General features: G+C 51.9%; 2 protein-coding genes across 3 annotated transcripts in view; one reads left to right on the plus strand and one right to left on the minus strand.

The window, feature by feature from the left end:
- The window catches only part of LOC146870885 (syncytin-1-like), a 401,244-nt gene that overhangs the window by 201,082 nt on the left and 177,620 nt on the right, over positions 1-22,542 (plus strand). The gene's annotated exons all lie outside the window — the stretch shown is intronic.
- Positions 1-22,542, minus strand: part of LOC146870886 (matrix metalloproteinase-14-like) — a 350,496-nt gene that overhangs the window by 104,442 nt on the left and 223,512 nt on the right. The gene's annotated exons all lie outside the window — the stretch shown is intronic.

A 22,542-nucleotide genomic window follows, 5' to 3' on the forward strand; every position in this document is an offset into this window, starting at 1 on the left:
CCCACAGGCCCCAGCGGACATGGAGGATGCTTTGGCTGGCCCCCTCACCAGGGCAGAAATAAAGGCAGCTATTAACGGTCTCCCGCGTAATAAAGCGCCGGGCTTGGATGGCTTACCGGTGGAATTCTTTGATACCTACTTGGAGATATTACTTCCTCAATTGGAGGAACTGTACAAGTCGCTTGAATTAGGCCACCTCCCCTGCACTACTACACAAGTGTTAGTGGTATCGCTGCCAAAACCAGGGAGGGATATGACTGATATGTCGGGTTACCGCCCATTATCGTTATTGGCAACCGAGTACAAAATATTGAGTACATTTTGGCAAACAGACTACAGCCCTACTTAAATAGGTTAATACACAATGACCAATGTGGATTTATACCGGCACGCAACACATCATTAAATATAAGGAGGCTACATCATATAATAGCAACTAATCTAGAACACCACCAAAATGCTGGTTGTATTGCACTGGACTTAAGGCAGGCGTTTGACACGCTATCGTGGGATTATATGTTTAAGGCTATTGTACAATTTGGGTTGCCCGTGACTATCTTCGATGGATACGCCTGCTGTACGAGGCCCGACGGCTAGGGTTAGGTCTGGCAAACACATTTCACAGGAATACCGAATACACGCTATTGTTCGTATTGGCACTAGAGCCGTTGGCGCTTCGACTGAGACAGGAAGCTGTTCAATGTGGAATACCAATAGGCACATCCGTGCATTTGATATCCGCGTATGCGGATGACATTATTTACGCGAGGGATCTTCTGGGAGGGTGTTAGACCTGTCAGCCCTAGGGTGGTCTACCCCGTTTTTTGCCCTTGCTGCCTCAATTTATTTCCGCCATCTTTTTGTTGGCCCTAGGTCTCTGGGCGCCTTACCACTGCTAAACAGTGCTGAGGTGCAGGTGCTCTCTCCCAACAACATGGCTGCCACAGGCCCCTGCTACTGCGGAGTGGCTATTGCATACACATACTAGTAGTCAGGAGTAGGCTGGGACATTTTGATACAGTACCCTGCCTCTGATACCTGCCAACTCAACACCCCTTCTCCCCCCCCAATAAGCCTGCCAGGGGAGCCTGCCCTCTACCTTCCCCCTTAAGACAAGCGCTGACCTGGACTGCCGCTGTGGGCCCTCTACAATCTGCAGGTAAAGCGCTGTGACCCCCAAGCGCTGTGACCCCTAAGCGCTGTGCTCCCAGACCTTGGCCCCTGAAGAAGAAGCTGACCGTGATCCAGCGCTGTGCCTGCCTAGCGCTATACTGCCGGAATTGTGCCCCCCTGCCTGCACGTGGCACCTGGTGACTGTGGTGCCTGTTGAGCGCTGTGTGAGCACTATACCCTTCAGGCGCTACGCCCCTGCAAACACTGTGCGCCGAGTCTGCTAGGCGCTGTGTGCCCTCAAGGCACCTGTTCAACAAAGAGAAGGAGAGTAAGGGGTGGGCTATTTTTATTGAGGTCCTGCACACAAGCCCTAAGTAGTGATATCAACAAAAGATGTGCAGTTCCTACAAAGTGAAAAGTCTGAGGGAAAGGAGTTATCCGAAATCAGACTTTCACCTAGTGAATGTAAGTGCACAAGGGAAGGGGGTCCCTTCAGGGTGGAACTGAAACCCTCACACACCCAGCAAGCTAGGTGTCATGCTTCATCATCTGGGTTTTGCTCCTCGTCGGGTCGGCGGTGCAATACCCGACGGGCACCCATACAGGGGCTCTTTATCGGAGATCTTTTGTTCCCTGCCGTATGGTGCGTGCGTGTGAGGGCCCGGGTGTGTAGATGTGTAGAAGTAAAAAAGGTTGGTTAATCTGAAATGTAACTTTATTGGCTCAGTCAACCACCTTGTTAAAAAGGATGAGTGGCGTTAAAGCTATATTTGCTCACATAGGGAGGAGTGGCTAGCTACGCTCTACTCTTCTGGTCAACATGTTTCGCGCCCAGTAGGTCAGGAGGATCCCATGGCGCTTCGTCAGGACCGATGATACTATGGTGATGTGTACTAAAAACTATCTACAGTGTGGTGTGAAAAAGGGTGAATATAGTTTGATAGTCAACCCTTAGTTGGTTCCCCTACCTTATGTATTTTTTATATCTCAAAGGGGTCACCTAAGAAAAAAAGAAAAAATGAAAAGGGGATATAGTGAGAACCCTCAAAAACCTTGGGATCTGTAACAACAGATTAACACCAGTTCATATTTAACCAGTATTACAGTTTGGTACATTCTAAATAATGATTATACTAGATCACTATCCGGATAAGAACAAATCAACCAACGGTGATTTATCAAGAAAAAGAATTAAAATAGGTTAACTAAGGAAGCATAGCGAGAATCTGGTAAAAACAGCTATTTTTAACAGTTGTAATGAAAAACTATGGTTACGTGTGGACTCACCAAATCCTATTATAAAAATCTCATCATCAGGTGCATGGCGCGTCATCAGGGGGAGAAACACATTCGTTTCCTATGAGACAGTAATGTAAAAGGAAGTAGTGGCCAATGCAAGAATAGAGTTGGAAAGTCAAAAGTAGTCAGTATCTCAATCCTGTGAGTCTCTTGTAAATATAGCTCACGAGTGTTTCCCCAAAAAAACCCAATGTGAAGGAAGACACTTAATCAATTCATGCAGAGCCTCTTGAGGTATAGTTCAAGTGTGTTATAATGATGTAGTCTCATAAGTGGACAACCAAGTGAAACTAATAGAGGATAATAAAGGCACATAGGTGTATGTCCCAATTAAATCGTCACATTCAGCTGTTGATATGGTTCCGACTAGCTCAGGAGTGTGAGTGAGACCATATCAAGGTCTGTCTACGTGAGCACCCGATTTAGTAAGAATTGTCCTCAGTGGAATGCCACAGTACGGGAGAGGGGGTGTGCGCGTTGAAGAAAATTCACCCGAGATGAAAGAAGGCCAGTGTCATGGACCAGTACCACTTGTACTTCTTCGCCAACACAAAATACTGTTAGAGAGATCCTCTGTATAGCACCCCATTACGGTGGTCGAAGTGTGTACGAGAGTTAGAAAATACCTTAATAAAAGTATAGTCGCTTCTTCATTTGTCTAATGCAAAAACAAGAACAAAAACAAGCTACCAAGGTAGCAAGGAATGTACTTACAAATCATAGTTCCCCTGGAGGTTAGTAAACCTGCCCGCGTCGCCGAACCCGGAAGATAAATGGAGGGCCGGCGGCGCTGAATTATATTCGGTAGATAATTGGCTGGGGGCTAGTCACGTGTAGTGGGATCACATCCGTAGCAAATGAAACTTGCAAAGTGCGTGTCTATCTTGGTGTAAATAGAGGCTTATCTTGGGCGCCATGATAGAGTCGCTCAATATGTGTTAAATATAATTAAAAGGGTGGCAATAGTTAAAACCCAATTGAGCGGAGGTAAACCAAATGGGGCTCGCAAAAGAAGTATTCGATAGCTTCTGATCCCACCCGAGTATGTGAGCCTACTATTGTGCTTCTTATCGATGGCTCGTTTAAGGTCTAGTTAGTTTGGTAACCCAAAACGGGCGCCATGATGGCATGGTGTGGGTATAGGCAAATTGTTGAAGGGAATGGAGAAATTGTCTCAGATCAAAAAGTGGTGCGAAGTCGATGATTTTTATCAAGCCTCAATAGTTTAGTGACATAATCCGGGTGCCCTAATGTAATGGTGCAAATTTCAGCAAACTTTAGGAAGGAAGTGAAGGACTTAGCTCGGTTAGACCATGAGGTGGTGCTAAGTGTGTCGAAACTGCTCAGTGATGAGAATAAGGAAAATAACGAAGTATATATATACTTAAGTTTCATCAAGATCTAAAGAGGCTGTCACTGAGTGGCTTACTAGTTCTGAACAAAAATCCATCAAGACTATCACTATGTTGTCTCTTCGTCATTAACAAAGGTAAGGTGCTCTGTTAATTTGATATTGCCGCCCAGGGTATGTCATCATTGAGGCCAAGTCTGTCTGATGAAAGGCGGTGTACCCATCGCTGTTCTAGCCTAAACAAAGAATGTTGAGACATCCCAGGCTGGCTTTCAAGGACAATCCAATGTAAATCGCTGGGGCTATGTTTACACTCAAGGCAATGACTGTAGAGTTTCGTATTAGATTTGCCACATCTAATGTTACTTTTATGTTCAATGATGCGTGTTTTCACTACTCGTGTCGTCATCCCTATGTAATAGAGGTCGCATGGGCAAATCAATAGGTAAATGCAGTTTGTAGAATTGCAGTTTGTATGTCTTTTTAAAACCCATTCGAAAGTGGCAGAGAGGCGGATGGATTTAGCCACAATGGTTTGTCCACAGCAAGAGCACCCCCCGCAGGTGTAATGGCCCTGTACAGGGGGAAGATTCCATAGGGTGTTATATGCAGAAGTCATGTGTTTCTTGGGTCTGGTGTGCACCAAAGTGTCCTTGAGGTTGCTAGTCCTTCTGAAAGCAAAGCGTGGTGGGGGAATCATGAGTGTACCTGCGGATAGTATTCCCCAGTTTTTTTTTTATAACTTTCTTAAGGTTATTGGACTCTGGTGTAAAAGATGTGACACAAGTGATGGTCTCTATATTGTCTTTTCTTCTTACTTCGAGTAGGGCCTCGCGATTGTTATTTCTGGCCCTCTTCATTGAATTGTGTATCACTCCAGGAGGATAGCCTCTTTGTGTAAGATTCTCTGAAAGGATGTTAGCCTCAGTTTTGTAGTCATTAATGGAGCTGCAGTTCCTCCTGAGTCGAAGGAATTGGCCAAACGGTAAGTTGTCACGTAGGGCCTTAGGGTGGTGACTGCTGTAAAGAAGTAAACTGTTTTTGTCAGTTGGTTTTCTGTACAGACTCGTACTCAACCCTGTGGATGTCAGTCTGATGTTTAAATCCAGGAATGGGATGTCAGAGTCAGAGATGTGGCGTGTGAATTTCAGAAACTGATTCTTAGTGTTAATCCATTCACAGAATTCGTTACAGGTGGATACATCCCCTTTCCATAAGATGATGACATCGTCGATGTAACGTTTCCAAAGGGTTAAATTTGAGCCAAAGGGGTTATCCACATTCATTATCACTGCCTCTTCAAAAGCCGCCATATACAGGCAGGCCACACTAGGAGCAAAGGTACTCCCCATGGAAGTACCTTGGGATTGATGGTAAAGATTTTCTTTGAATGCAAAGTAGTTTTCCGTGAGAGCTAATGTGGCCAAGTCCATAATGAATGTTATGGGAGTAGGGGATGTCCATTCCCTTTTATGTAGGGCTGCCTCTATCACCGACAGGGTAGCCTGTTGTGGAATGTTGGTATAGAGGGCCTCTACATCCAGGGTCACTAGTAGATCAATATTCTCGGTATTCTGTATCCCCTCAATCGTATTCAAGATGTCGGTCGTGTCTCTGACATAGGACGGTGTCTTTCACCAGGGGCTGGAGGAAGTGATCGCAGAATTTTGATAAGGGTTCCAGGAGGGAGCCAATGCCAGAGACAATAGGTCTCCCAGGGATAGGAATAGTACCCTTATGTACCTTAGGTAGTGTATAGAAATAAGGTATGACAGGGTTGGAAGTAATAAGAAAATCTGCTTCTTTCTTCGTGATCCAGCCGTTAGCTTCTGCCTTCAACACCTTACTTGCTATTGTTAGATGTAATCTCGCCGTGGGATCAATGTTGATGGGAGTATAGTATTTTCTATCACCAAGTTGTCGTAAGCATTCTGTTTCATAGTCCTTGGTAGACTGGATTACTGTGGCACCTCCCTTATCAGCCTGTTTGATGGTGATAGTGGTGTCAGCTGCTGACGTTCTAGCCGCTTCCCTTTCTCTGCGAGTAAAATTGTTATACAAAACATTCTTATCCTGTACTTTATCCAGGTCTTTTAGTACCGCCTTCTCGAAGGTGAGGACCTCCGAGGGAATCATGCTGTTAGAAGGGGTAAAGGTGGAAGCCTTATGCAGGCCAGTGTCAGTTGGGGCACCACTGGACCTGGGGGACCCCCTGCCGGAGCGTAGGCGGTTGGGCCTAGGGGAGAAACCTACACTACTGGGACTGACTGAGTCTAGGCCCTGCTGTACCCAAGTTAGATGAGGGACTCTGCCTGCCTGCTGATCTTGCCTGGTGAGGGGGCAACCCAGGGGACCATCTGCAGTGTGCTGCAGGGACCCACCCTGCCTCTGATACCTGCCAACTCAACACCCCTTCTCCCCCCCAATAAGCCTGCCAGGGGAGCCTTCCATCTACCTTCCCCCTTAAGACAAGCGCTGACCTGGCCTGCCACTGTGGGCCCTCTACAATTTGCAGGTAAAGCGCTGTGACCCCCAAGCGCTGTAACCCCTAAGCGCTGTGCTCCCAGACCTGGGCCCCTGAAGAAGAAGCTGACCGTGATCCAGCGCTGTGCCTGCCTAGCGCTATACTGCCGGAATTGTGCCCCCCTGCCTGCACGTGGCGCATGGTGACTGTGGTGCCTGTTGAGCGCTGTGCTGTGTGAGCGCTATACCCTCCAGGCGCTTCGCCCCTTCAAACACTGTGCACCGGGCGCCGAGTCTGCTAGGCGCTTTGAGCCCTCAAGGCACCGCCGCTGCCCCGGGTACCTGTGATTCGGTGTCGGGCCCCTGGAGAGCGCTGAGCAAGCGCGTGCCCTCTGCGCCGAGGAATCGAGCGCGGACTGCCACGATCACCGCCGCTGCACCGGGCGCCTGCAAACACTCACTGTGGGGCTGCGCGATCACCGCCGCGGCCCTAGCGCCGCTTAAGGAGGGAATCCCCGATCCAACGTCCCCCGGCACCCCTGGGAGCGAGGACGAGCTCACCCGTCACCGCTGCGGCCCCCGTAGCCTGGGGAGGGCTGCCGCGGTACTGCAGAAGGCCGCACTAGGCCCGGGCCGTGCGGGTGCGCGTTGCCCGACAACCAGAGTGCCGGCGGCGTCATCGGCCACGCCCCCACTCAGCGGTAACCTGATTGGCTCCCGGGAGCCCGGAACCCTCCGAGAACCGGCGGGGCCGGAGCCCCGAGGAGGTCTCCGCCGGCCGGAAGAGTGCTCTGCCCCCCCCCCTCCCGAATGAGGAGAGGAGCGGGCCGTCTGGGGTTAGGGGCGTGAGGCGCTCGCTAGCGCTGGTGTGCTCTGGAACTGTCCCTCCGGCCTACCGGATTGACTGGTGAGTGCGGAAGAAGCTGGGGCTGGGTCCACGCCCCGTTACCCCTGCCACAAGCGACCATTGTCGAGGGAGGGGGCTGCCCAACCTGCCTAAGACTCTGCCTGCACTGCCTACAGATTATGGGGGGGGGATCAGGGTGCTTCACAACTGCCCAGAGTCTGCCCCCCTGCACAGGGACTGCCGCAGGAGTTGAGCCCCTCCGCCCAAAGCGTCACCCTTGCTGAAGGGGCTCAACCGTGCTATCGCCTGTATGGATGTCCTGTAAGGTCTAATGCCTTGATTAGCTCCCGCCAAGGAAATGTTTTGATGTGGTATTCGTGTCTTAATGCTCTTATCTGCATTTACAACTGTTTTGCTGAAATGAATTTAATGTTGCCCGGCGTTTCAATGACCCATTTACGGGAGTGAATTAATTGTCGCCCCCAAGGCACTGCTGTATGTAGCGGTCTGGACTAGATGAAATTACTTGAATGAATTGATGGTTATCCTAAAATTGCCTTCGTTTATCCTGAAATAAATTTATGCACTATGTCTCATCTTAGATAAAGAAACTTGTTTATACCAAACTACCTGTGTGGTGTCCTTCATTGTGTGCGCATGGTTGGATCCGCGTAGGTGAGTGCTGCACTAGTGCTTTACACATTGCCTTCGGGGTGCCTTCCTACCTCGCGCCAAGCTACTGTGTCGGAATTGGTGACCCCAGTTCTAACATTTGTGGCAGCGGTGGGATTGGGACTTGCGCTTGTGCAGCACCCTACAGGGATTCAGTGTGTGCCACAATTGGACACCTATCCTAACGCAAACAAATTGCCCTTCACTGTCTGGTTGAGTGTATAGGCTCCTGTTTTTGACCTGTTGCCTACGTCCTAGTGTTTTCCCTTGAATTGTCTGGGGCCCCACCTGTCAGGATGGAGTTCGAGCTGGCCAGATTAGAAATGTATACGGTGGCGCAGCTGAAGGAGTTCTGTCAGGGGATGGGGGTGTCCGTCAGGCGAGGCGCCAAGAGAGAGGAGCTTCAGAAAGCCTTGAGGGCATGGGTATTGGCCCACCCGGGAGGGAGAGGGGACGAGGGACAAGGGGAGGGCGCTCGGGGAGAACCGGGCACTCCAGGAGAGTTGGACCTACTGCAGGTGGATGTTAGTGACAATGTGTTGCCAGGGAGACGTTTCAGGTCAGGCAGGAGTGTGTCAGTGAAGGAGTATGAGGACAGGAGGGAGGAGAGGCAGTTGAGGTTGGAGCTTGCTAGGATGGAGAAGGAGAGAGTGGAGAAGAGGCTAGCCATGGAGGAAAGGAAGCTTGCGCATGAGCTCAGCCTGAAGGAGTTGGAGTTGAAAGCATTGCAGCTAGGGGCGCAAGGGAACAGGAATGGTGGCAGCGTACCCGCTGAGGTTCCACGAGAGCCTAAGATCCATCTACCGAGGGAGGTGGTGGCCAGTTTTAGTGTTGGGGATAACGTAGATAAGTGGCTGGCGGCGTATGAGGTGTCCTTGGTAGCCCATGGGGTGCCCAAGAGTTACTGGGGGGTGGTCTGTACCGGTACATGCCTCCCGTGGCGGGGGACACGCTCTTGGGCTTAGACAGAGAGGATCAAACCAATTACCCTGTCATGAAGGAGGCCCTGCTGAGGAAGTTTGGTCTCACCCCGGAGAAATATCGTCAAAGGTTCCACAACAGCCATAAGCTTCCCACACACAACTGGGTGGATTTTTGTGATTATGCACGTAAGGCCTTGGAGGGTTGGGTGCGTGGCAGCGAAGTGAGCAACTATGAGGGGCTGTACAATCTGTTTTTAAGAGAGCACCTCCTCGATAAATGTTTTCAAGAGCTACGCCAACACCTGGTGGACCGCAAGCTGACCGACCCTCGGAAGCTTGCGGAAGAGGCAGATACCTGGGTTAGCACCCGAGTGTCCCACAAGGGAGCCGGGGGAGACACCCCAAAAGGCGGACAGGGCGCACTCCAGAAGAGAGAGGGGGGGATAAAAGGAAGGAGTTCTTCAAAGGCCCCCAAAATAGACCTCAAGGGAAGGGGGAAGGTTCCCCACCTCAATCTGGATCACCGAAACCCACTGACCATGACAAGAGTCAGCAGCCCAGAACTGTCCGGTGTTACGAATGTGGGGAGGTCGGGCACTACAAGGGGGATCCCCAGTGCCGCAAACGGTCCCCAGCCCCCACAGGAGGTTAGAGCCCCGGGGAGGCTAGTGTAGCGCTGGGGGAGGAGTTGTCCCTAGATGAGGGTGGTGAGTGGACCGGCCTGACCCTGGTTTCACTAGGGGATAGAGAGATGGTCCCAGTGACACAGTTTCCCTCGAACACTGCCAAGTACCGGCAGAGGGTACGGGTTAACGGGGAGGAGGTGGAGGCTCTGAGGGACACGGGTGCTAGCATGACGATGGTAAGACGTCAGCTGGTGTCCCCGGAGCAGGTGATTCCTGAAGTATTCCACCCGGTGGTAATGGCTGATAACAGCCTGAGTCATTACCCCGTGGCCCAAGTTCCCTTTGAGTGGGGAGGAGTCACAGGTCAGTTGAGAGTTGCCGTCAGTCCTGCCATGCCAGTGGATTGTCTGCTCGGAAACGATTTGGAACATACCGCCTGTAAGGAGGTGGAGTTCAATGCTCATGCTGAGATGCTGGGGTTACCAGGATGGACCTGTGTGGTCACGAGGTCCATGGCTGCCCAGCAAGGAACTCAACCCGGGTTGGATACTGGAACAATGGCCCAGCCCAATGCTGGTCAGGAGGACGTTGTGGAAGACGCACCCTGCGAGATGGATGGGGAGCCCGCGGAGGTGACCCCGGAGTCCGTGGATGTGGTTCCCGTGGGGGACTTGCCGACCATTGCAGAGTGGCAGGTGGAAGGAGGCCCTACCCGGGAGGAATTTTGTCGGGCACATAGGGAGTGCCCCACGCTTGAAGGTATGCGGCGACAGGCCGAAGCCCAAGCGACGAACCAAGAGACCGGCAATTACCATATTTACTGGGAGGATGGCCTCCTCTACAGTGAGCCTAAGGCTCCGGTGCATGGGTCATCTAGGGCCTTAGTGGTCCCCCAATGCTACCGGGCCTTTCTGCTAGAGTTGCCACATGAGATACCACTAGCAGGACACCTGGGCCAGGACAAAACCTTTGCTAGGTTGGTCTGCATTTTTACTGGCCCAGAATGCGAGTTGCCTCTGACACCTTTTGCAAGACCTGTAAGACTTGCCAGGCGAGTGGCAAGACTGGGACCAAGTTGAAGGTCCCTCTGGAACCGCTCCCAGTTGTCGGTACCCCTTTTGAGTGGGTAGGCATTGACATTGTCGGGCCGATGGACCCGCCGACTTCTTCGGGACACCGGTTCATCTTGCTGTTAGTGGACCACGCCACCCAGTACCCGGAGGTGATTCCTCTGAGGACCATCACTGCACCTGCGGTGACGTGGGCCTTAATGGGGATTTTTACCCGTGTGGGATTCGCCAAGGTCGTTGTGTCAGATAGGGGCACTAATTTCATGTCGGCCTACATGCAGGCCATGTGGAAGGAGTGTGAAGTGACCTACAGGTTCTCCACTCCTTACCACCCCCAGACTAACGGGCTCGTAGAGCGCTTTAACAAGACTCTGAAGGGGATGATCCGGAGTCTGCCGGAGGACTTGCGATGGAAGTGGGATGTCCTCCTACCCTGTCTGCTATTTTCCTATCGAGAGGTGCCGCAGAAGGGAGTCGGGTTCAGCCCCTTTGAGCTGCTCTATGGCCACCCCGTTAGGGGGCCCCTCAGTCTTGCGAAGGAGGGGTGGGAGAAGACTTCTACGAAGCTTCCCCGGGACGTGGTCAGCTACATGCTGGCATTCCGCAGCCAGATGGCCAATCTGGAAGGAAGCCTCTGACAACCTGGAGGCTAGTCAAGCCGTCATGAAGGAGTGGTATGACCGCAACGCTCGGACGGTGGAGTTGGATGTTGGACAGAAGGTGTGGGTCATGGAGCCCAGGACCGGTGGACTGGGCCGTATGACATTGTGGAGAAGAGAGGCCAGACCACTTACGTTGTTGACCTCAAGACCCCCCTGACAGCCCCATAGGGTGTTCCACATCAACTGCCTGAAGCCGCACCACGAGAGATCGGAGCTTGCTCTCCTCATGGTGACGGATGGGAGCGAAGAGGAAGAGAGTGAGCCTCTTCCGGACCTTCTGGCGACTCAAGAGAAGGATGGATCGGTGGAGGGAGTGGTCCTCTCCCCATCCTTGACCCCTGAGCAACAGAGGGACTGCCGCCAGGTCTTGGAGCAGTACGCCTCGATGTTCTCCCTCACTTCTGGGATCACGCATCTGTGTACCCATGACGTGGACACAAGGGACAGCCCGCCCGTGAAAACCAAGTCTTACTTGCTGTCCGACAAGGTCAAGACCAGCATCCAGGGTGAGGTGGCCAAGATGTTGGAGCTGGGGGTAATTGAGCCTTCCAGCAGCCCTTGGGCTAGTCCGGTGGTGTTGGTGCCGAAAGCGGCCCCACCGGGCACCACACCTGAACTTCGATTCTGTGTGGACTACCGTGGCTTGAACTCCGTGACCAAGACGGATGCTCACCCGATCCCTAGGGCGGATGAGCTGATTGACCGGCTGGGAGCAGCTCGGTATGGAAGTACCATCGATCTAACGTCCGGATACTGGCAGGTTGCCATGGCCGACGGAGGAAAGGAGAAGACTGCGTTCTCCACCCCCGGAGGCCACTTTAAATTTCGGGTGATGCCCTTCGGGCTCAAGAATGCTCCGGCCACTTTCCAGCGGTTGGTCAACCAGGTGCTTTCTGGCCTCGAGGCCTTCTCAGCTGCCTACCTGGACGACATAGCTGTCCTTCAGCAGCAGCTGGGAGGACCATCTGGAGCACCTCCAGGAGGTGCTACAGGTTCTATAACGGGCTGGCCTAACCATCAAGGCTAGCAAGTGCCAGATTGGACAGGGATCTGTCGTCTACCTGGGACACCTGGTGGGCGGGGGTAAGGTGCAACCCCTCCAGGCTAAAATTGAGACCATCTTGGCCTGGGAGCCCCCCAAAACCCAAACGGAGGTCCGGCCTTTCCTCGGCCTCACGGGTTACTACCGCCGGTTTGTTAAGGGGTACGGAACTATCGTGGCCCCTCTGAGTTGACATCTAAAAAGCAACCCCGTAGAGTCATTTGGACGGCTGCCTGCCAAGAGGCCTTTGAGACCCTGAAGCACGCGTTGTGCACCGTTCCGGTGCTTCGGACTCAAGATTTTAATAAGGAATTCATCGTGCAGACAGACGCCTCTCTGAGCATGGCATTGGAGCTGTGCTCTCTCAACTGAATGAGGAAGGCCAAGACCAGCCGGTGGCTTTCATTTCCCGAAGACTACTCCCCAGGGAACAGCGGTGGAGTACCATAGAACGCGAAGCGTTCGCCGTGGTCTGGGCCCTGAAGAAGCTGAGGCCATATCTTTTTGGTTCTCACTTCCTCATTCAGACTGACCACCGACCCCTTCGCTGGCTCATGCAAATAAGAGGCGAAAAACTCAAATTGTTGAGGTGGTCCATTTCCCTCCAGGGGATGGACTTTAGGGTGTAAGATAGACTCGGAGTAGACCATGCCAACGCTGACGGTCTCTCCCGGTTCTTCCGCCTTAGTGAAGAGAACTCCCTAGAGGCTGGGTAGCTCTCCCCACTTTCGGCTGGGGGGGACGCATGTTAGACCTGTCAGCCCTAGGGTGGTCTACCCCGTTTTTTGCCCTTGCTGCCTCCATTTTTTTCCGCCATCTTTTTGTTGGCCCTAGGTCTCTGGGCGCCTTACCACTGCTAAATAGTGCTGAGGTGCAGGTGCTCTCTCCCAACAACATGGCTGCCACAGGCCCCTGCTACTGCGGAGTGGCTATTGCATACACATACTAGTAGTCAGGAGTAGCTGGGACATTTTGATACAGTATCTTTTTCCATCCCGCCTTTTTGTCCCATAGACTACTATGTGGAAGCTCCTGGAACCTTCCAGCCCTGGGAGGGATTATGCTTTGCCGCCTTTGCAGGAGGGTCACCTGACCTGGGGGTATATGAGGAAAGGAGGGAAACCTGACTAGTCAGTTGGGGCACCACTGGACCTGGGGGAACCTCTGCCGGAGCGTAGGCGGTTGGGCCTAGGGGAGAAACCTACACTACTGGGACTGACTGAGTCTAGGCCCTGCTGTACCCAAGTTAGATGAGGGACTCTGCCTGCTTGCTGATCTTGCCTGGTGAGGGGGCAACCCAGGGGACCATCTCCAGTGTGCTGCTGGGACCTACCCTGCCTCTGATACCTGCCAACTCAACACCCCTTCTCCCCCCCCAATAAGCCTGCCAGGGGAGCCTGCCATCTACCTTCCCCCTTAAGACAAGCGCTGACCTGGACTGCCGCTGTGGGCCCTCTACAATCTGCAGGTAAAGCGCTGTGACCCCCAAGCGCTGTGACCCCTAAGCGCTGTGCTCCCAGACCTGGGCCCCTGAAGAAGAAGCTGACCGTGATCCAGCGCTGTGCCTGCCTAGCGCTATACTGCCGGAATTGTGCCCCCCTGCCTGCGCGTGGCGCCTGGTGACTGTGGTGCCTGTTGAGCGCTGTGTGAGCGCTATACCCTTCAGGCGCTACGCCCCTGCAAACACTGTGCACCGAGCGCAGAGTCTGCTAGGCGCTGTGTGCCCTCAAGGCACCGCCGCTGCCCCGGGTACCTGTGATTCAGTGTCGGGCCCCTGGAGAGCGCTGAGCTAGCGCGCGTGCCCTCGGCGCCGAGGAATCGAGCGCGGACTGCCACGATCACAGCCGCTGCACCGGGCACCTGCAAACACTCACTGTGGGGCTGCGCGATCACCGCCGCGGCCCTAGTGCCGCTTAAGGAGGGAATCCCCGATCCGACGTCACCCGGCACCCCTGGGAGCGAGGACGAGCTCACCCATCACCGCTGCGGCCCCCGTAGCCTGGGGAGGGCCGACGCGGTACTGCAGAAGGCCACACTAGGCCCGGGCCGCGCAGGCGCGCGTTGCCCAGCAACCAGAGCACCGGCGGCGTCATCGGCCACGCCCCCACTCAGCAGTAACCTGATTGGCTCCCGGGAGCCCGGAACCCTCCGAGAACCGGCGGGGCCGGAGCCCCGAGGAGGTCTCCGCCGGCCGGAAGAGTGCTCTGCCCCCCCCCAGGCGAGGCCCGAATGAGGAGAGGAGTGGGCCGTCTGGGGTTAGGGGTGTGAGGTGCTCGCTAGCGCCGGTGTGATCTGGAACTGTCCCCCTGGCCTACCGGATTGACTGGTGAGTGCGGAAGAAGCTGGGGCTGGGTCCACGCCCCGTTACCCCTGCCACAAGCGACCATTGTCGAGGGAGGGGGCTGCCCAACCTGCCTAAGACACTGCCTACAGATTGAGGGGGGGGATCAGGGTGCTTCACAACTGCCCAGAGTCTGCCCCCCTGCACAGGGACTGCTGCAGGAGAAGAGCCCCTCCGCCCAAAGCGTCACCCTTGCTGAAGGGGCTCAACCGTGTTATCGCCTGTATGATTGTCCTGTAAGGTCTAATGCCTTGATTAGCTCCCGCCAAGGGAATGTTTTGATGTGTTATTCGTGTCTTAATGCTCTTATCTGCATTTACAACTGTTTTGCCGGAATGAATTTAATGTTGCCCTGCGTTTCAATGACCCATTTACGGGAGTGAATTAATTGTCACCCCCAAGGCACTGCTGTATGTAGCGGTCTGAACTAGATGAAATTACTTGAATGAATTGATGGTTATCCTAAAATTGCCTTTGTTTATCCTGAAATGAATTTATGCACTATGTCTCATCTTAGATAAAGAAACTTGTTTTTACCAAACTACCTGTGTGGTGTCCTTCATTGTGTGCGCATGGCTGGATCCGCGTAGGTGAGTGCTGCACTAGTGCTTTACACATTGCCTTCGGGTGACTTCCTACCTCGCGCCAAGCTACCGTGTCGGAATTGGTGACCCCAGTTCTAACAGAGGGCTAGACCCAATACTGGGAATTTTTGTATGGTTCCAGCAGATAACCGGCTTAGCCATAAATGAATCAAATCAAACACCTTCTTCTTCCAAGAAAAACCACGCCCTGACAGAATCAATCTTGGGCTGCTTTCCCTACCTGTAGCACGACACGTTTAAATATTTGGGCATCAACATGTACCAATCCCACACGGACATGTTGGAGGGTAACCTCAGTAAGGCTATTAGGGGAATACGCTCACAAGTACCTTTTTCGACCATGTTGCCTCTTTCAGCAATGAGCCGAGTGGCAGTGTCTAAGATGGTGGTACTCCCTCGGATCCTTTATTATTTTACTAATATCCCGAAATATACCTCCAATTATTTTCAAAACACTTGACACAATACTATCGGATCTCATATGGAGAGCAGGCCGACACAGGGTAAGCCTCAAGAAATTATAGATAGACACAAAGGGGGGAGGCCTAGGCGCAGCGGATGTCCAAGCCTACTATTATGCGAGCCAATTACAGTGCCTGTCCTACTGGATGGCAGGTCGCAACCTACAAGAGATCGGATTCACTGACCGAAATATTGAACAGGGACAGCTACACACACTATTATTACCACAGTGTAAAATCTCCATGACCATACCGCCTTTACTACAAACCTCACTGACATGCTAGAGGAAAGCACTGAAATACACATCTAGCTGCCCCCCCTATGCAGGTAATATCCCTTTAGTGGGGATCCCACTATTGAGCGGTAGACTCGCGAAACACAAACTCAGAGCATGGCTAGATGCAGAGGTGGGGACGGTAGGGGAACTCTTCAATGGGGAGGTTCTAATAGACCACTACAATTTCGTACGAGAAACTGGGGCACCAAGCACTCAATATATGATAAATGCTGTGATACTACAATATGTCAAGAAACACTGGTCTCCTCACCAAGAAGAACCCAAGACGCATGATTTAGTTAAATCACTATACTATATGAGGAAGGGAAGTCACCTTATCAAATGGCTATACTTGAGCATCCGGGCTCACGTTAATCTGCCCCTTGACACCCTTTGGATTCAATGGGTGGCAGATGTGGGGCGTGACCTCTCGGACAGGGTGTTGGCAGATATTTGGAACATCCAAAGAGGATGTCCCGTAATGCCAAGTTTAAGTTCATACAATACATGGTCCTACACAGAGCTTATCTTACACCACACCGATTACAGCGGAGGTACCCAAACACAACACATCAATGTCCTAGATGCAAAATGGCAGAGGCGGTCTTTATACATATGCTGTGGGCATGCCCGTGCCTGGGAGAGTTCTGGGGAGGGGTTAAAAGAATACTAGAGGAGACTTCGCATCTTTCAATAGATGGCTCAGTACTGGAGTGCTTGTTGGGCCCTCCGTAAGCGTAGGGCGCCGCAGAAGGTCCAGCTTCGCTTCCTGGATCTTGCGCTTATAGTGGCCAAGAGATCTATCACCATGCGCTGGAAATCAGCTAAACCCCCTGCAATATACACATGGCACAGCGAACTAACAAGATGGGGTGGAGCCGAAAGCACTGCTCTACGCCGAGAGAAAGCCCGTGGGCTAAGGAAAAAGCTGATATCAATGGAATGGGACATAATGCTAGAAGCCCTTAAAAGCGCTAACCCTGACGACATTTCTGATACTCCAAACACACAGTAGGTACTGGGGAAGAGGGACGACGCACAAACATGCGCAAAGGAATGAGAACACAATGCTGGGATGCAACAGGAATTTATGCTGTGAAAGAGAATGCCACAGCTTGGGGGGATTGGGGCGGGGCGGATGGCTGTTACAAGTTAAAAGTTTGCGATTATTGTTAAATGCATAGTGGTGTCACAGCACTCAGTTATATTGGAGATGGCTACCTGCGGTATTGCTACATAATAGAACATGTAAGAGATTATGAATATGATACAGGCAATGCTAACTTGACTAATATAAATGTACAAAGGCTTAAACATGTTGAAATATAACAGAAATATGTGCAAAATCAATAAAGTATATTTAAAAAAAATATATACTGTCCATTCGACTGTGTATTGAGGTGTTCCATAATTGTTTCTGAAAGGCTTTCAAGGCTAGGAACAGTCTTAAACTCCAGTAGATTTGTGTGTTGTATTTATTCTTGTGGTTTCCATTCTGCTCGGCTGTTGAGTTTCTACTTATGAGCTGCTCATACCATATTTGAGGCGCCCATTGTGATGATCACTGTTGGAGCTGACGTCATGAAGGGTCTTCCTGCTATTACATTCACTTTATTCCACCATCTCATTTCCTCTTTTACACTCTGCGTGACAACCACTAGATCTTCCCAGCTCCCCTCCCATTCGCCTATGACTATTGGTTTTGGACCCTTCCTGAATCGGTCTCGTGTGGAACCGCGAATGTGGTATTAGTTGTATGCAGGAAGTCATATGTTGGAAAACGAAGCAGCATATGTGAGGCCTGCACAAATAACATGACTACATTTGTCCTTCACTGGGAACCAAACACCCAATTGTAGCGCCTGACTCTCAGAGGGTAGCGTTGCAGAGCAGTCTGAGGCTTACTCAAGGGAGGTGGTGTGGGCTAGTAATCGCCATTTGCAGGTGCACAAAAATAACACTCAATAATTGATTGTCCAGTCTGCACTTTGCTTTATAAAAGTAAGAGTACATTTATTAAACACACACACCACTCAATACTATGCACCAATTTACAAATATACATAAGCTGTTGGAATTACTTTGTGACATTGCATAACATCTCCACCCCTCCCGCAGGGGGGGTGGGGTCTAGTACCACCACTCCCATGTATGCACATCAACTTGCCCCCAATGCAGTTAGTTGAACATAACCTGGAGCGAGGGCCCTGTGCACTGGCACCATCCCAGTGGCGACCCACCCCATTACCTCAACAAGCATTAAAAAGGGGTAAACCTGCCTTGGTGACACATGACCCTGACTGAGCATCTCCTACTGACCATAAAGTATGGACCTCTATATCTTAAGGGCTAGCAGTCTGGGGTCTTCACCTAAGCTCAGCAGCAAGAATCCATGTTTACGCACACTTTAGAATGACAGTACTCATCACCTTGGTTGATCATTTGAATGCATTGCAATTACAGCCCCTAAGGGCATCACAGATGAAATCACAGGATTGCGCATATACAGCCAGACACCCTAGCGGGACTGTCTGGCAACATAGCCCCACTTGGCTTATGACATCTCCTTACACATGTGACTTACAGTCCCTTCAAAAGAAGCACTCCTGGCAACTACACTTCTCCTGCAGTGCGCCTCTTCACTTTAAAAGGAATCGCAGGTAAAAGCATGGGATTACGTAAATACAGCCAGACCCCCTAGCAGGAAGGTCCAGCAACATAACTCCATTTAGCTTAACATCACCTTACACAGGTACTTCACTTTACACATGTGACTTTCAGTCCACCTAAAAAGAAATAACCAGTAGTAAATGCATTTCGGTGCAATTACACCACTTCACCTCCAGGGGATGCCCTTCTCCAGACATCCCCAACTCAGCCCTTCACTCCATGATGCACTTCATAGTACACCCTCAGCTGTAGAACATAAGTTCCAGCCTAGAAGGTGTTAAAGGCTGGCTGAGCCCTTGAGGGGTTATTCTTTCAGATGCCCTGTGAAACTTGTGGGTGGACTGTTCTTCTTTATGCTGGGGGAGACTGCGGTGCTCCTGCAGCTCCCCTGCACCCCTTCTCACACGTGAGGGTGACCCCCCTCCTCTGGGGGCCACAAAGCACCAAAACGGCAGATTTCCAAATGCCTGGTGAGGCATTATGGGGCGCTTCATGCTCCTCTTTACCAGCCCCAGCCACTGGGAACACTCTCCTCTGCCCTCTGGGTCTCTGAGAGGGTAGATTCAGCAGTGTGCTGTCTTCCGTGAGGGTGACCCCCCTCCTCTGGGGGCCACAAAGCACCAAAACGGCAGATTTCCAAATGACTGGCGAGGCATTATGGGACACTTCATGCTCCTCTTTACCAGCCCCAGCTGCTGGGAACACTCTCCTCTGCCCTCTGGGTCTCTGAGAGGGTAGATTCAGCAGTGTGCTGTCTTCACTGGCTCCCTGCGCCAGCCTTTCGCCAGGCTCGCCTTCTGGGACTCTCTTCTCCCTGCGCAGAGGCCCCTGCTTCTGTGCACCAGTCCTGGGCTCTTCGTCTGGTGCTGATAGGGTCCTGGGGGCAGTCAGGGGGTCTCTCCTTCCAACTGCCCATTGCGCCAGGCTCCAGCACCTTCACCTTCACCCTCAGCAGACCACACCCCAGAGAGACCTTCTCTTCCTGTGCAAGCACTTTTTAAAAGTTGAGTAGGGGGCTGGCAGGAAGTCTCTGTTGGTCCTATCAAATAGCGACACATCACGTCCCTGCCCCTGCTCCCTCCTTTTTGTCCAGCCTCTGAGCTTGTTCAAAATGGCGTCGTCCAGGGTTTCTGCCACATGTCTCGAAAGCACCTTCCCCCCCAAGCTGCCTTCCCTCCTTGGTGCAGCCTGGTGCCTGGCACCCCGCGACAGCGGTTGATGGATTGGCCTGTAGCCCCACCCATCTTCTCTTCGTGGAGAGGAGGCCCTCGCTTGTGGAAGAAAGGTTATCAATCCATCCAGCTGAGGTCAGCCCTCAGCCTGGGTCTGGTCATGGCTGGCTCAGAGAAATATGACAGTTCTGGATGACCCAAAAGCAGTACAAATATGACTTTGGACTCTGCAGAATACTTCTTTTCACATTTGCTACATTGGACTTAAGTGCGTGTCTGGAATCTGTAGGCCTAATTGAAGTTAATCTAGCCCCTGGCTCCACATTCCCATAGGGGAATAAGGAAGTGAAAACACAGTAAAACACACTGACTTTCCCTGGCATGTCTCTTCTATCCTGAGTTCACTGTGGGTGAGTCCCAACTTATGAGGCTCCCCAACAGTAAAAGCTCAACAATAAGGTGCTCAAAAAGCGAAAAATCCGGGCGGCCCATAGTGTCAGAACCACCTTCTAACATCATCATTCCTAGTAATCTCTCCACAGTCCTCACTGTTAGAGACTTACCCTTCTAGTAATGGGAAGCTTCTTGTGTTATGGCCAGGACTCTTTTCTCACATGGAAATGCCCTCACTTGTACTCCATTTATTCTTGCTCCCAAGAAGAGTTTCTCCTGTTCTGGAGTAGCTGAAGACTTTTCCATGTTTATTGTAAATCCCAATCTGTGCAGTGTTGTCAGCACTGTTTTTATCTTGTCTCTGCATTTGTGTGTTGTAGGAAAGTAAGATCTGCTTCTTATGGTTACCCCCACTTTTTGCTTCATGTTACACTGTTTTCGACTAGTCCGACTGGGATCCTGCTGATCAGGACCCAGCCTATCTCCTGTCTCCCTGAAATGTTATGTCATGTACTTAGGTACACTCCAGATTGGATACTGGGGTACCCTGGTCAGTCACTAGTATATGGTACACATGTACCCAGGGTATAGGTACCCCAGAGGCCTCCCATGGGCTGAGCATGTATTATGCCACCCATGAGTGGCCATGCAATATGGAACTACAGGCCTGCCATTGCAGCCTGTGTAAGATGGTGCATGCGCCTCTTTCTTTAGCTATAGGTTTACTATATCTAAGGGTCACTGCACTTAAAACCTATAAGTCACCCCTATAGCAGGGCTTACCAATCCTAAAGGCAGGGTGCTTGGTTTTAAGTGAGAGGGTGCCATTGCATGAGCAGAACACCCCTGCAGCCTACGGAGTCCATTCTCCCGGGTTGTCAGTGTATCAGCCATTTACGACATATAGAGTGGCATTACGCGACCGCGTGATGACCAACTCTAAAATGTCTGAAAGTAACCCTATCGTGTTTGGTATCAAACATTGTGGAATCATACCCCCACACCTTTAACCGTTGTGGGAGGTATGATACCACCCCTCAGAAACGAGCTTTGTAAGGTCCCTGGTGTTCCCGGTACCAGCCTTCTAGTCCCGGGCAGCCCAAAATGGTTGCTGCCGACCAGAGACATATTTCTGCCCTCCTGCTGCTGAGCCAAGCTCGAGCAGGGGGAAGGCAAAACAATAGGCATCCTGTCACAGGGAGGTGTGACTACCTCCCAGACAGGATTTAGTGTATTAGGCCTGGGTGGGTGCGCTTGCCAGCAACCAAAAGTCTGCATGAGGGGCACATTTGGTGTCCAGTTGAAACCAGTCTTGGGAGCCGCTGGCGCGAAACTAGACAAAGGACTTGGCAGTAACCTCCCCACTGTCCAGACCCTCTCCTGGGAGGGTCCCCTGAATCTGTCCAACCCTCTCCCATGGGTACAAAAGGGCTTACCTGGTTGTAGGACCCTAGATTCTACGTGGACAAGATTCTGAACCAGAAACCACTGAACTTTGACTGTCTGGACACTCTGGACTTTGTTTGGGCCCAACTTCGTCCCACACTCCATCCAAAGCATTGTCTGTGCCCGTGCACTATACAGGCTCCGTGCAGTATCCGTGGAGCATCAAGGACAACTGAAGACATCTACCTTGGCGTGAAGGAGTCACTCCCCTGCAACCGCAGGCACCACATCACGATATACCGGTGTGCTGCTCCTGAGCTCCTACGGACTCCGAAGGCTCCAGCAACACAGGAGGTGGGTTTCCAAGTCTCTCGAGGTCCGAGCTGCCCTCTTACCAAGTTTAAGGTCAGAATCCCTCGCGGGGGCTGCAATACCGCTTACTTTTGCAAGTGCATATGCTTGTTGGCGGTCCCAAAACAAATGCACTGGGCTCCAAGTAGCCCCAACCTCTGGCACCATTTCCACCAAAGAACTTCGGCCTCCTCGCACTGAGTGCTCTGTGGGATGTTGCTTTGTAATTCTGCTCGAGGTCCCCTTGCGACTCCTGTGCCTCCGGCCTGTGGGTCCTCGAGAGTCAACACTGCTTTTCTTGGGCTCCCCTGGTTGCTCCAGGCTTGCCCTGACACACCTGTGTTTGGTGAGTTTCATGGTCCTTGCTGGTCTGAACCGTAATCTTTCTTGACCATCTTCATGGGTTGCCGCTGCCAAGGCTTGTTGGTGCTCCAGCCGGACACGACCCCTCAGCACTCGATATCCTTCGTGGGACAGCTTGTATCCGGCTCCTGGTCATCCTAGACGTCTCCTGGTCCCGGTGGCTGCAGAGTCAAGAACCCCCTCAACGCACCTGAAGCACCCAACATCAGTGGGCATTTGTCTACTGAGCCACTGGTCACTCCTGAGTGACCCAGACTCTGTCCCCTCTGCTTCCAGTACTCTTCATCCTGAATCCACCTTTGGATTCCAACGGACACTTTTCTTCTTCCCAGCAGTGGCTCTTCCTTGAAGTCCTCCATTAAGATCGACAGCTGTTTCCGACACCACTTCAGCCCTATGCACCCGGCTTCCCTGGGATAGGTAAATCTGGTACTACGGTATCCACGGGTGGGGT

This window comes from Triturus cristatus, chromosome 1_1 (genome assembly GCF_964204655.1).
Source record: "Triturus cristatus chromosome 1_1, aTriCri1.1, whole genome shotgun sequence".
Classification (NCBI taxonomy): Eukaryota; Metazoa; Chordata; class Amphibia; order Caudata; family Salamandridae; genus Triturus; species Triturus cristatus.